Source organism: Lygodium microphyllum, chromosome 18, assembly GCF_053477565.2.
Source record: "Lygodium microphyllum isolate KBCC chromosome 18, Lygodium_microphyllum_v1.1.10, whole genome shotgun sequence".
Classification (NCBI taxonomy): domain Eukaryota; kingdom Viridiplantae; phylum Streptophyta; class Polypodiopsida; order Schizaeales; family Lygodiaceae; genus Lygodium; species Lygodium microphyllum.
In genome coordinates this window covers 142825089-142838286 of record NC_141152.1, presented here as the reverse complement: position 1 = coordinate 142838286, position 13198 = coordinate 142825089, and positions in this window count along the sequence as shown.

Here is a 13198-nt window from a genome sequence, read left to right as displayed (position 1 = left end):
ATATTATGCTACTTGTCATTTATGTTGATGATTTGATTATGACAGGTGATAGTGATGAAGATATCATTCATGTGAAAATGCTATTGAAGCAGAAGTTTGAGATGAAGGATTTGGGAGAGTTGTGTTATTTCTTGGGGATTGAGGTGATTAGATCACCAAGTGGGATATGGCTCTTGCAGAGGCAGTATGGATTGGACATGCTGTCCAAATATGGGATGATAGGCTGTAAGCCTATTTCATTTCCTTTGGAGCAGAATGTGAAGCTGAGCGCAGATGCAGGTGAGCTTCTCGAAGACCCTACTATGTACAGACGCATAGTAGGAAGTTTGATTTATATGACTATTATCAGGCCAGATTTGAGCTATGCTGTTGGATTGGTAAGTCAGTTTATGCAGGCTCCAAGGAAACTGCATTTGGATGCGGCTAGACACATACTTAGGTATGTGAAGTCCACATTACAGTATGGACTATTTTATGAGACTGGGGTTCAGATACAGTTGCATGGATACACTGATGCTGATTGGGCTGGTAGTATTTCTGATAGACGATCTACCAGTGGATATGTGTTCTCTTTTGGGAGTGCTGCAGTCACTTGGAGTAGCAAGAAATAGCCTACAGTTGCCTTGTCGAGCACAGAGGCTGAGTACAGGGGTGCAACAATGGCTGCATGTGAGGTAGCTTGGTTGCATAAGCTACTTTATGATATGCATCAGCCTACAGATGGACCAATTGTCATTTATTGTGACAACATGAGTAGTATACACTTGGCAAATAACCCAGTCTATCATGCTAGAACAAAGCACATTGAGGTGCATTATCACTATGTGCGGGAGAGGGTTTTACTAGGTCTTATTGATCTAGTTTATGTCAGCACAGAGGATCAGGTAGCTAACATATTTACGAAGGCATTGGGCGTGCAGAGAAGCTGCGCAAGTTCAGAGACCTGCTTGGTGTGCAGGAATTGGGATTGAGCTCGAGGGGGAGTGTTGAGATATCGAGCTCCACTCGTGATATGCCAGGGTGACCATTGTGCATTTATGTCACCAACTTGTCAGTTGCAGATGCGGTTGGTACACCGCCCATGAATAATAGCTAGATGACAGCTATCCTTATCTACTCTAGTTCGTGGCTCAGTTAGTATGCCACCTTAGTTAGTTGAGTTTGGTTTGAGACCCATATATAGGGTTCTTCTATTTCTATGTACTAGAGTTCTTTTTGGCTTACACAACTAAGAATAGGAAAATTGTTTTCAGCCTCCACCTTTGTGTGTATTCCCCCATTGTGCAAGTAAGAAAGCTACAAGTGAGACTCCTTCCTTCTCTCCCACAATCTTGACAAAAACTAACTAATATTAATTATTAATATTTTTTATTTAATTTAAAATATTTTATTTAGAAAAATCAAGAGTCGTAAATTTGATATTTTTCTCGGATTGGTAAGGATCGTAGCCACCTTTCATGTAAATTACAACGTGAACGAGACTTATGAGTTATATTAATCACTAGGTTAATGTGTATAGTTTGGATGGTCCAAAAATATTAGATTTTGGGCAAAACTAGTATATTTTAGATATTTTAGATATCATCCTTAAAAAAAAGATATGGAGATTTTTAGAACTTGATGTCATTTAAAAGAAAAGACAAGTAATATTTTAGTTAGTTTGAAGATTTTATAAAAAGAAAAAAATAAAGAGAGGATTTGCGAAATCGTGCACGCCGCGATCACAGTACACAGGCAGTGGATAACACTTTGAATAGAGAAAAGAAGAAGGAGTGAACTAAGAGCTTTCTAAGCAAGTATCTTGGGGTTTTACCCCCTTTCGAAGCCAATAGAACCATCAGATTTATGATCTGAGCATCAGATCACTGATCTTTCCAAGATCCCCCTCCACAAAGAGCTCCACTTCTCAACCACAAGCCCTCTTCTCTAATTCACTATAAATATGAGGCATGGGAGAGGCATAAGGAAGCATAAGGAACCCTGAAAGGCTGCAAGAGAGAAGGAGAGAGAGAGTATACCCTTCCAAGAGATTGTGAGTGAGAGCATGAGAGAGAGAGAGAGAGAGAGAGAGAGAGAAAGAGAGAGAGAGAGAGAGAGAGAGAGAGAGAGAGAGAGAGAGAGAGAGAGAGAAGAGTCACCCCGAGAGGTTGCAAGGAAGAGAATTGGCTCAATTCCCTCTATCTCGATCCTCGACTTAACCATCTTCTCTTACGCTCTCCCATCTTGAATCTATTCTACCTTCTTAATCTCTTGAGTCTACCTACGGACAATGGCCTCCAAGCAAAGAATGTCGCATGTGGATGACAATCATGCAACCAGCAACAAGGCTTCACGCAAAGGCATCACTGTCAATCCAACTGTAGTTCCGATCGTAAGTCATGTATTTTCAAATTGATAGGCCCCATACTACAATGCACGAGTATAAGTCATGCGAAAGGATAAATTTCATCTCACCTACTCGAAAGATGGAGTTTGTGAAGTGCATATATCAAGGGAAGATAATTGCACCTAGTTACATATGACTTATTTGCTAGTAGAGCAATTACAAGGAAGAATTAGTCAAGCGTTATGAATGGCATAGTCGTCAAAAGAACGACATTAAAAGATTGTGCATACAAGTGCTAGATTAAAGTATAGTCAAGAGTTACAAATAGCATAATTACTAAAAGAATACGACATTGAGAATCACGAATAGAAAGTACTAGTTTAAAGTTTAAATACTTCAAAAGTACTTAGCCTAAGAGCCCAAATATTAAGAAAAACTAGATTCTAGCTCAATGCAAGGCCTATTGGAGTCTAATTACTTGAGATCATCTCGCACTTATCTTATTAAGTATTTACACGTTATGCCTATAACATAAGTTTGATATATGAGGATAATTTTCTAGTTGTCTCATGACTTGACTAAGAGCTAGTACAAGAAATTGATCATAAGGGTTAAAACTAAGATACCTTGAGATCTGTTGAATAACGATGACTTTTGCCAATCCAAATCCAGGGTTGGGTTACCAATCAAGGTAAGTGACCTATAGAACTTACATCATGAAAAGTGTTTGAACCCTTAACATATGCCCTAGCCGAAGGAAGGAAGTGTTAAGAAACATTTTTGTATAGTATTGCTCTTAGATCCCAAGGGGGAGAGCAAATATACGATGGAAATGTTATATCATCTATTTTTGCATTGGTTGGAAAACATGCAATTGGTTTTGTTGATTGATCGAACAACATCCTAAATGTTTTTACATTCAACTGGTTGTTACTTGTTGTTTGTATGAGTATTCCAAGTGCTTGTGATTTATGGTAAATTCATGGCAAGGGTCTGTGATGACGTCGCCATGGGAATAAAGGAATGTTTTCTTGGAAAATGATATTAGGGCTGAATGCTTTGTTTGTGCTTGATTCTTAAAGGATTTAATTAAGGAAGGATATATTGCACGGGTGGATCACCTCCATGATCGCACTGCGTATTAACCCAAGAGGGCACTGCTCGATTCATGGGCCGAAGGTCGAGTGGTGAAAAGGCCAACCAGAGGAATGATGTTTCGCTCCTAGAGAGCTTGCGGGTCAGTTGGAGCTCTGGACACCCCTTGCTAGGTCTAGAATGGAGTTGAAGACCTTCGTGGCCCCCAACATCTGGGCATGTTAGGAGATCCTATTCTAGATAAAGGATTGAGTTTGTGGTGCCATGTGAATTGGACCAGTTTCTTCTGCAGGGCAGAAGGGATACTTATGTTGGACAGAAGCGATACATAATTTCTCCTGTATGGGCGGGAGACAAAGATTAACTTGAAGATAAGTTAAGGAACTTGTTTGAACTTGTTTGTCAATAGATTGCTTTGCTCTGTTTTTGTGTCTGTGCTCTAAGTTATGTGAACGAACTCTGTTCCCTAAAAGGCTTAATTAATGAAGCTGACTTTAAGAGTCACACATAAATGTGGTAGGACCTAATTAGAAAACTAAAGCTATTAAGGGAAGTGAGTGGGCGGAACCCCCGACGGGTCCGTCCTACGGCAGGGTGGTCCCAGAGAACTGGGAGGCTTCTCACAAGTTTTTTTATCGTCATTCGACCTTTAGGTATTGATAGGTTAGAACCCGATTCATACTGTTTTAGGGGACCGGAATGGGACTATGCCCTCTGGGGAGAGAGGTTGAGCAATGCATCCCTCTTGTTTCCCATTCTCTTTGAACCAAGTGCGGTATGGGTCTGCTTCGGATTGGGTATCTCTGCATAAAGTAGGATGTCCAAAACCCAACGCTAGAAGGCTAGCAAGAGACCTTGACAACTAGGAACTCAAATTTCAGGTCGATCCTAGTGGGTTCAGTCATGAACGCTCTGTTGCGAGGCAGATTCGGGAAACCCTAGGCGACAAAACTCAGAACATTCCCTGGAGTGCTGGGTAGTGATGCTTAGATTCATTTCTCAATAGACCACTAAAAGAGTGCTTGGAAAGTCGATGGGTGGGTATCTCACACTTGATTTCAATCTTCTTGGGGTCTACAGCCACTTGCAACTGCCATTGTTTTTTTCTTTCTTTTCTCTTCTTTTTCTTAGGAAATTGAGGTGTATCCCTTGAAGACTCGGGACCTTGAACTAGGTCAGTCGTTGATGTGCTTGGCTGGGCCTCAGCATTCTCTCTCTAGTGTGTCCTCATGGGGCATAGCCGTGGCCTGCTGAATAGCCTCGCTAGGTTGTGAGGGTACAACTACCTCCCTTTTTGGAGAGTCTAGCTCTTCAACCAATTCCCTTCTGTTTAACTCCTCCAGCCTAGGCCTTAAGCACTTTGGAAGTGTTGGAGTTGTCAAGGATGCGGGTTGCGGCACCTCCTCCACAGGTGAACTGTTAAGGACACGTTTTGCGAGGGGCGTTGTCACGGCCAAGGGCTGTGACTGCTGTGATCCCTGATTGGAAGTAGTAGCGGCTAGTCCAGTGGGCTGGCTACTCTTGGTGGATTGTGGTGTCAAGTCTCTAGGGCAATCAGAAGTGGTCGTGTCTTTTGTTTCCCTTTGAGCATTCACCTGTGTAGATCGAGCATGAGTTGATCTAGTCACCTTAGGTTGCACATGCATATCCTTGGGTCGAGAGCTACAGATGGTGTCATGTCCCACCTCTTGGACATTTGGAAGCTCAGATGTAGGTAGAGATTGGGCTTGAGTAGCCGCACTTGATGACTATTGTGCTTCTTGTGTCCGTCTAGGGTTTAGGGTTTAGGATTTAGGGAAGAGGATGTAGGAGACTTGGGACTCCTAAGTGGCTTTGACACTGACTGGGAGATTTGCTCGTGGCTGTTAGATGATTTTGCTATCTGCTTTGTTGAGAATTTAACCTTGCCATGAGCAATGTTGTGCCTATGATGCCTATTATCCTCTAGGAAAATCAAAGGCTTTTTGGGCACTACTGGCTTTTACATATCCTCAAGGATTACATTTGATATCTACTTGTCAAGCATGCTAGGCTAAGGATCTACCCTCTGAGTGGTCCCGTTTGGTTTCTTGATTTCGACCGTGATGGGGGGCTTGGACACTCCACTGTTGTTGGCTTAAGACTTGGTTTTTCGTTTAGATCTCCTCCTATGCTTCTTTGCTCTTGATGCGATATGGGCTTCAATTGGCAAAGGAGGTTTAGTCGGGGGTTTTGGCACCCAAATCCATCAGTTACCTGCGTAATATCCTTGAGCACGTAGCAACACTTTGGATATCCATCACGGCGTTGTGCTGACCCTCCGTCGATACCTTTGTCTATAAGGCTTGGGGTTCTTTTGGGATCTTCTACGATATTTGTAAGTCCAAAGCCTGTCCTTGGCATTGTCTCCTACCCTTCTTATTTCAGACATGGCCTCACTCACTAGTTCTCATTGTTCGACCTATGCTTGCATCAGTTCTTCCAACAAGTCCTTGCTCTCGTTAGTAGGCTTGACTGTTATGTTCGCACCTTCCTTGCCTTTCCCTCGAGATTTGATGAGGTCACCCTTGCTAAAGGTTGTGGCTATCCTCACTCCCGGTAGTGTCAGGTGTATTCTCTATGCTACATAGTCGGCCTCACACTTGGTCTTTCTTTTGAAGGGTCTTCCAAGGAGGGTTCCCTTCTCACAATTAGCACTATTTGGAGGAACATGAAATAGGATAGGCAAGCTTTCAGTTTCAATTATCGCAGGGATTTTTCACTTCCCTATGAGTGCTTGTGGGTGTCCCCCGTAAGGGCTAAGAGTTGCATTAGTTGGTGTGAGCTCTGGTTGGCCTAGTAGGGTCCATGATTCATAGGTCAAGAAATTAAAATCTGCTCCTTCATCAATTAGAGCATCGATAGTATGCTCTCTTTTCGCGGTGAGTTTGACCCTAAGATAAGTAGGTGGTACTATGTCTTCATCTTTCGGGTCTTAGCTTGTAAATTTAAGCCTTCTGACACCGATGTGGATTCTCCACTGATGTCTTGGATCATCAGTGTAGTGCTATTCAAGGAGCATCTATCGTCAGGACTGTCATATCTAATCATTCCCGCTGTTGTAGCTTGATGTTGTTGCTTTTCGCTTTGACTAGATGCAGTCCGAATGCAACACGTATGTGTTTTTGCAGGGTGGCCTTTTTGCCCTTGTTGGCTAGATTGGCCCATTGAGGTTCTAGGGTCTCTGTTTGTTGTCTCTGTTCGGGTATGGGCTTTTGGTTGCTCTTTTGCAAGTGAGAATACATGCTCATGTAGAGCCATTACTACACTAGGGTCTAATTTGGAGGACCTGTCACGGCACGCGTTTTCTCTCCAACCTACTTGGGGAAGGTGCAAAGGGGGCAGAGCCCCCTCTGCGAGGGTCCCGGGGGGGCAATCCCCCCGACCCACAGGGCCGTTACGGTAAATGCCATACGTGATTTGAAAGATTGTTTATAGCCAAAATTTGAACTACTTGCTCTAAGTTTCAGCCCAGTGATCAATCTATGATATGGTTTCGCCTCTTTATGGTCTCTTGGTCAGTTTCATTATCTTCAGGTTAAAATTTGAAAAAATCTAAATTCGGCCCAACAGGTCCGAATTGCAGGGGCCGAGTGCCCGATTCGGCCCATCTGAGGGCCGAGTAGAAAGGGCCGAATGTGACTGGTCCGAATGTCAAATACGGCCAGTCGGAGTCTGGTCGTCTGAGGGCTGAATGGGCCGAGGGTCGAGTCAGGTGGGCCGAGTCAAGTGGGCCGAGGGCCGAATTTCAAAGTTGGTCTGAATGCTCAATTCAGACGGGCCGAGTAGTGGGTGGCCAAGTCAGCAGGGCCGAGGGCCGATTCTGGGACTCGGCCCAGGATCACCGTCACTCGGACATGCCGAGCGCGATGCGTTTTTTTATTCGCCACACCAAGCATTGGAGGCCTTCTCCCTGGTTGAGCAGCTCCAGATCCAACCTACTCATGTAGGGGAAGGTGTAGAATTACCTAGGTTGGGCAAATATCTCCCGGATGGCAAAATCAAAGCGGATCCACTCAATAAAGCTTTCTTCCTCTCTCCTGCTCTCCTAAAACCCTGCAATGCACAATGTGGCCTTTCTTGCCACTCTTGCCCCCTTATCACCCTATCCAGGCCTGCAGTCACCTCAATCTTGCTTCCCTTACTAACATTTAACCCAAAATTTTATTTCTTGCCATTCTTTTCCATGTTTCAGCCTGTTATACAGCAACAGAAAACCCCACTGTTTGCTCCAATGTTTTGCTCCTATCCTTCCTAAATGCAAGAAAAAATTATAAGAAAAATACCTACGCTACTCCATCATGCTTTCCCAAGTCTAGAACAACAAAAACCTACTTGCTAAGGAGATCGAATACCTCTTCAAACTCCATCGCTTCCTACCTATCTACCTCAAGCACCGGTTTGGGGACAACCCTACTCCAATGCTTGATTCGAAGCGCACAAAAGGCTTGAATCCGTTGGTCCCGGCAACGGAACCAAAATGTGGGAGCCTTCACTCAACCACCAAGACCCACAGACCGCTTATTGTTTCAAGCGTTCCAAGCCGAGCACTAATGGCTACCTCTCACATAGCCGACGCACCATCCATATCTAAGGGTGTAGTGAGCTTACCTCCATGCCGATCGAGTTAGCTCCTCTCTCGTGCACTCCGGTAGCTCCACGATCCAAGTGCAAGCTTCAAGCAAGCTCCATCCTCAAGCTCCATCGCCGCGAGCAAGAGAAGAGAAGAGAAGAGAAGAAGAGAGGAGAAGATGGAGAGCTTCTCCTCCCCGGTCCCTCACCCTCACACACTCACTCACTCCCTCACACTCTCACACACTCTCTCTTAAGCACAAGCTCAAGCAAGCAAGAAGAAGAAGAGGAAGAAGAAGAAGAGGAGACCCACTTTTGGCCACACACTCGCTCCCTCACACTCTCACACTCCCTCTCTCGAGCACAAGCTCAAGCAAGTAAGAAGAAGAAGAGGAAGAAGAAGAAGAAGAAGAGGAGACCCACTTTTGGCCACACACAAGAATGAGCTTCTCCTTCACTTTTCAACTTTATATACAAAACCCTAAATCCCTTTTGGGCGGTCATCCCCTTATCCCCTTTTTTACATGGCCCGCCATGGCCTAGGTCCTTTTTCCCATTGTCCTTCTATCTTCCTAGCTTCCTTTCCACCGCCTGTCTATATTTACAAGTTGCACGGGTGAGAGCCCGTCGCTCCTTAAATTAAATCACGATGCGCTTGTGCTCTTTACAAAAGTATTGACTTGCGCTTTTCCTTGTGTGCCTTTCTCCCTTATTTAGGACTTTTCCCCTTGTGCGCCTTTGTCTTCTACTTTAGCTTTTTCAGATTTTCCACCTTGTTCATCTACCGGTTAACACCACCTCCTACTTAATGTGATCCCGACTGGGGTGAGACCTCTCGCCGTCGGAGTCGGCCCATGCTTCCGCGGTGGTTAAAAAAACATCCCCTCTTGGGATGGGGATTCAGCACCTATCCTTTGGGGGAGGTATCGGGCTCCTTACTTTTTATCTATTCCAATACTTAATTCAATCAGGATCTAATCTAGAAAATCACAAACAAGATTAATGTCTTCAAGCAATTATGACTCCAAATAATCATGCAAATTTCAATGATGATTAAGTTTGTGGCAATCGACCCTTAAAATTCACGCAATGAGCTCTTTCCCTTGGAATTTAACTAGGGTATCTAGATTTGGGGCCTCTAACTTCTCAGTTTAAGGTTTATGATGACATTCTTGTAATCCAATCTCCTTAGCCTTAAGTCAGCTTCTTCAGCTTGATCTTTAAAATCTTCTATCAAAACTTCTAGATTAAAACTATATGCTTGACTAATTTCTTTAGGGTTTTGTTCTTAATAAATTTGTCTTGAAAAATTCCTCATGATTTCTCTTGAGTTCTAGAATTTCGTAGTTTACCTAATAGTTTCTAGCCTATAAGATGTTCTAATAATTTACCAAGTGAATAGTCTAAGATCGCATTATTTCTTAAGAGACTTATCTTATTTCTATTGAATTCGGATATATATTTTAAGGAAAAGATGTGGTATCAATATTGGTAAAGGGTTGTTATCTGCACCCGTAACTCCGTTATTAGTGACTCCCTTGCAACTCCAACTATTACTTCCACGTCAGTAGGGTCATTCGCAATTTTCTCTTTTGAATTCTTTTTCTTCAGGGCCATGACGAAAATATGATTTGTAGAAGAAGAAGAACACGGTAGTAATACTTACTAACAAAGGTGTAAGACTCACGATAATGATGATGGTTATTGCGGGATTCGATGATGTAGGCCTTGCGGATGGTTCTTCTTGCTTCATGGAGAGCAATACTTATCTCTCTCTAGTAGACAAAATAGGGACGAGAGTAGAGGTATGACTTCTAATCGGATTGATAGAATAGGATAAAGTTCTTCAGTGTCTTATCTTCTTGGATTAGAGTAGAAGAGGATGAGAGACCTTTAGTGTATCCCCTTCCTTAGGTTGAATGGTATGATGTCTCTTTGTCTCGTGGAATAGAGTCTCCTTCTTCTCGATCAACATCTCGTCCTCATCAAGATTCCTCTTATCGCTCTTTCCTGGCTGTCATACCCAAGCCCTCAATTTATAGTTTTGCAAAGGGGGGGTAAAAGAGAGGACGCTTCCTTTTTTAGCATTTTTTGATGACATCTTCGATGACAAAGAGAGAATGATTTCTTTTAGTGTGTTTGATGACCTCATTGATGATGTTAGAGAGGGAGCTCCATTTTTGTAGCGCAAATATAAAAATTTACAAATCTATGGGCACCGCGTGGCACATCATCGGGGGCGGCCATCACTCCAAGGCTTATGACTAAGGCGGTGACCAAGCATAGACCTTGGCATACTTGGCAATGGGATACAAAAAATTCATTGGTGCTGTTGGTTGCGCACGAGAAGCTCCCACTAGCTTGTAGGAAAATCTTCCCGGGAGGTCACCCATCCCGGCAGTGTTGTCACCCAAGTGCACTTAACTACCAAGTGACTATCCACTAGGCTAGTTTTTTTTTGTTCTATACTACAAATATAGTTTTAATAAGCTAGACTTGGGAGGGTCTCCCAAGTCTTTCTTCTATGAACTGGCAGATAATACCTCATAAATCATAATGATTATCTTCATAATGGGAGTCAGTTTCATAATTAGACCAGTTTTCTTTGGAATGTATACGCACATTAAAATAAACTAAGTAGTGGAGACATTACATGAACTATCATTTGAATTAAGGAGACTAGTAGCACGAAGAAATTTGGTACTAGTCTCTATCAACACCGCACGTACGATTAGTTGAAAAAATCATTAAAGGGTTTTTTTTTTACTTCACTTAGCTGGTTTCTAATGATAAAATGCTTGGGCACAATGGTCATCCACACTTGCATTGAGTATAACATGGTATCAAACCTGGACACATTGCAATTGTTTTCCAAACACTGACTTACGGGGAGTGTGAAAGGAAACCCGAGCTGTAGGGTAGATGAACAGTTTCTTGGGGCAAGCTTGGTAAGGAAATATCAAATCTTCTGGATCATTCAAAATATATAGGAGTGGAGATTGTATGTATGTTCTTTATGTTAACGCAACGCATCGAGGGGCAAATCCTTGAGGTATAGGAGAGCTACAGTTGGGACAGGGGCATTCAATCGGAGGGGTACCTCCTTTATGTTTATATTACATTGGTATATTTTACCAAGATGTATGGGATCTCCCACTGAGGAGTAAGGAAGGGCAATTGTTGGACTACGTTCTACTACAAATGCAATACCTACAGTAGCAATTAGGCCAATGTGTCCCTTGGATGCTCCTAGCCACCACGAGGCTGTGTGGGGTTGTCTTGAGAGTGTTAGAGGAGAGCCACTGTCGGGCCTGATTTAGGTCCCGACAGGTGGTGCATTTACTAGGAGCCACTTATAAGTGGCGGTTTTCATGCCTTGGTCGATTGGGACCTGTTCTCTAGTGTATGCAAGAAATTAGTGAGCTAGACTCACAAGACCATCAAGCGAAGCTCCAAAAGCAAGAAAGGGCTGAACAAGCTAGATGGTGGGTTGAGATAAACAAAAGATATTCTCCACAAAGAAGTGGCCCAATATCTTTGCAAGGGTGAGGTCTTAATAATCCTAACTCAACACATACTCCGTTTTTAGGGAGAGGAAGCTCTAGTTCTTCCCCCCCTCCAATCAATCCCTCCACTTTGAGTGGAGTTATAATTCCAATTGTTTGAACCCCTATAGAAAATTTGGTGCTTACCATGGTGGCACAACCTATTGCTATACCTACTAGAATAGTGGATTTTCTAGTCTTAGGTTTCCCCATATCCATCTTTAATGGGTTAGTGGAGGAAGATGCGCAAAGCTCCACATTAGGGAGTTGCAAAAGTTGATGTTCAACTGTCGAATCCAAGAAGAAGGACATTTAATGATGTTCTTTAACATAACTCTCGAAGAAAGAACTTCCATATGGTATCATGGCCTAGAGGCTGGAACCATAACCACTATTGATTTATTTTTCGAAGCCTTTCGAAGGGAGTTTGCCCTTGAAAGGGGTGGTTAATATTGGCTACATGTAGTAAATGTGACACTCAAGAGCTACATGAGGATATCTAAGCATATGCCAAGAAGTTAAAAGAGGTATTTTGCAAATTGCAAGCCTCTATTTCTATCCTAGCAATTGTCCAATTGCAATATTTTTTGCATGGTCTGGATTTCAACATTCAGGTGCAGTTGAGTAGTGTTACTTTGCTAGATGTAAACATTGCCATTAGACAAGCAGTAGAATCCCGACTACAAGTGACCTATGCCTCCCGAACCAATCTTAATATGGGTCTAGTTTCGGGAAATAATTTGGCATTGACCAATGGAAATGGAAGTCAAGGGATAGCTATGACTAACCCGAATGTGAGAGCAAGCATGGTCCGAATTGTGCCTTTATTGCTAGCTCCTCCCAGTGTGACTATGCATATGGCTAGTCAGATGGCTCCACCAAATGTTGGAGGCCAAGCATCAAACCATAATGTCGGTCCTATGAGTCAACAACCAATGCATAATCAAATTGTTAGGCCAATGGAACGACCAATAGACGATCATGGATATGAGTCAAGTGCATCAAATGTCCTTAGCAATCTTAAGGATATCATGAAGCACTATATTGACACGATTTCCAAACAATATCAGCAAATAGCTATGATAATCAATTTCCTTAAAAAAGAACAGAATCTGATAGGAAGTAGACTCCCCAAAGAGGGTGCACCCTCAAGATTTAGTTGTAAATGGTGTGGCGGCCAACACTACCCTAGAAATTGTCCAAATGTTAAATGTGATATTTGTGGGAAGTCCGACCATTTGGCTACCACCTGCTGGAGTAAGATTAGTTCTCTCCAACAAGGTAGTAGACAGCCAGGTCCTATAAACCATCATACGCAAGGGAACAATCTTTAGCGCAATGAGGGACCGAAACAAATACTTCAAAGAGGTAAGGCTACTATAGAGGAGTTGCCTCTAATGGTAGTGGAGTTAGCCTCATTGAGGCTATACAGGTTAATGGCACTGAAGCTTCTAATCTACGGGCCATTATGAGAGGTCAAAAGGGTAGAGAAGGCGACAAAGATAATGTAAAACCTATCGATGAAAACCCTAAGCAATATGATAAAGGGATGCAAGTCCTTAACCCCGACATGGAAGGGGGACCTTTAAAACCCATAGAGAGTAAAGGCGATGCCAAGAAGGATAAAGAATTACCAAGGAGA